The following is a 2,800-nucleotide window of genomic DNA, read 5'->3' on the forward strand; positions in this document are numbered from 1 at the left end:
TTGACATTATAGTTTAATAAGTGTATCCAGTATATGAGGAAAGTTTGCAGTGAATTACTTTTTATTTCATTGAACTTGAAATAGCCTTTAAATAGGAAATACTATAAATCAAGTTTCTGTCTTTCGTACTGTTTAAAAATTGTAAGAAAAAGTTTGATTTTTGTATATCTGACTAATATTATAAAAAGTATGTGTAAATAATAGGCTAAAATGTCAGTTTCTTATCAGATTTGTGACTATGATGAAATTATTTGAATTATTTAGTTAAAATATCAACATGCTAAATATCAAGATTACTTTGTATTTGACTGTTTTTGTAAACTATTATTTGAACTCATAAAGCACAATGTTTAACTTTTATTTTGAAGCATTTTATTAATAAGTGTCAACTTTTGATTAAGTCAGAGGTGGCAATTTTGAAAGATTAATAGGAAAACATTATGTAATTAAATTATAAAGTTCACTAATTACTACCAATACAGGTTTAGATCTGGAGAAAATTAAAATAGATTTTGAGAGTAGTGAGTGTTATATTACTAGTACTTACTAGTACGATGTATTTTATGATGGTACAAGTTAAAACTGTTTTGTCAAATGAGAATTTAATTGAGATATTTTATAGTACATTTTTAAAAGAAAAAAATAACATAATTGGAAACTTATTTGAAGTCTCTGATCACAAACTAAAATGATAACAAACAGAAACAAATAGCAAAGATGACCAGAGTAAGAAATTACAGTAGATGAAAAGACTAAATCATTTATACAAATAATTATCCAGATAAGAGGTGAAAACTGTTAATCAGAAGTGAAGGCATGGAGAAAGACAGGGGAGATAGTTCTGTGGAATAAGTGCTCGCCTGGCAAGTACAAGGTCCTGAGTTCAATTCTTGGTCTCACCAAAAAGAAAAAGAGGTGGAGTATGGTTGAAATATCTCACACAATGAAACTGAGCATGGTGGCGCACACCTGCAATCCCAGTGCTGGGGAGGCTGAGACAGAAGGGTCACTCTTAGTCTGAGCTACTTAGTGATACCCTGTTTACCAAAGAAACAGGGAAATAAAAAAACAAAACACAAAAACTGCATATTTTCATATTTCATGCTGATTATCTTTATCTTGAAATACTGTCTGAATGTGCTCGTCCATGTTCAGAACTGAGTTGTTCTTTAAAAAACTCGTGATGTTTTAACGTTTCTTTTAGAAGGCTAATTTTTAAGTTAATAAAATAATTATGCATAGAGAATTGTAATAGTAGTAATTTCCCCTGAACAAGTCCAGCATCCCATTTAGAATAAATCAGCTCACAGACTGGTAATTTCTGGAGTACCAGAAAGTTAATTACTAGGAATCGTTCTATTTTATTTCCATTTACAAACTATGGAAAACTTGAAATGAGTGCAGCTAATAGTTCTTTTAAAATCAAAGATGATTTCCTACAATTTGGTTTTCTCGTTCTGCAATCCGAAGCACCTGTATGCTGCAGCATATCCAGGCTTACCTCCATGGAATGACACGGCACGCTGCTGAAACGTGCCAAAATACATTCTCCCCTGCTCTAGTCCTAAAGTGCAAAAGAGATCTTCGCAATAACTGAATTGAATCTAATGCAAATACATTGGTGCCCGCAGTTTCGTCAGTGCATCTGATCATAGGGAGCCACGGTGTAGGTTGTGCTCTTCCGTGTGTGCACGTGGCATCCCTCACTTCATCCAATCCCAGGGGCACTGCCCCACCTTCTGCTCTTCTTTCCCAGTCCCGAGCTCTCTTTAGTAGTCTTCCTCTGCATTCGTGTCCTCTTTCCCACCACACCTGGATTCTACATGGGAGAGGAGACACGCAACACTAATGCTCCTGAGTCCAGCTTAGATTTTTCTGTAGTTTCTTTTCTTTCTTTTTTTCTTTTTTTTTTTTTTTTTTTGGCGGGGAGGGTGGCTGGTTGGGAGAAAAGCTGTGGAGTAGAGAAGTGGCTATAACATAGTACAGTCATTAGGGGAGGATAAAGTAGGTAGTAGAGTGTTAAGATCTGGTGAAGCTATTTTGTCAGGTTACCCAGGGTTGGTGATTCATTGTATAGTTGTAATTAAATTTACTTCATTTCTTAGGATTTCTCTCTCTTCCTCCCTTCTTTCTCTTTTCTTTGTTCCGTTTTCTACCTTCTTTGCTTTCTATTCTCCCTTTATCTTCCCTTTCTCTCTCCCTCTTTTCCTTCCTTGATGCTAGGGATGACCTCAGGACCTTGGACATGCTAGGTAAGTGCTCTATCACTGAATATATCCCCAGCCCTATTTCCCAGGATTCCTATGTGTTCTGTTTTATTTTTTCTTTAATAAAACAAGATAGTTTATATGAAAAAAAAAGGATGGGAAAGAAAGAGGATAGATAGTTATCTTGGGAGGCATCAGAGTTGAGTATCCTCTGATCTCTTTCTTACTCTGTCTCTCTGGAGTTAACAATTCTCTGTCCCTGTCAAGTCACCGTCTCTTTTTCTTTGTAGGTAACTCTTCATATTTAAAAAAAAAATTATGTTGAAAAGTACATAACGTAAAATTACTATCTTAACTGTTAGGTGTGGATTGCAGTCATGTTCACTCTTTGTAGTTTAAAATTTTATTTAACTTAAAAGGTGAACAAAATGTGTATTTGAAATCGTACTAACCTTACGTATCTGACATACATGTCTACACAGAGGACAGATTGATTTCCAATAACTTCTGGAAGTCCACTGTCCGTTTAAAAATACTTTTCCACAAAAACTCTTCATCAAAAGAAATATTTTTCGTTAAAAGCTAGATGCAAA

This window comes from Octodon degus, unplaced genomic scaffold (assembly GCF_000260255.1).
Source record: "Octodon degus isolate 3935 unplaced genomic scaffold, OctDeg1.0 scaffold00143, whole genome shotgun sequence".
Classification (NCBI taxonomy): Eukaryota; Metazoa; Chordata; class Mammalia; order Rodentia; family Octodontidae; genus Octodon; species Octodon degus.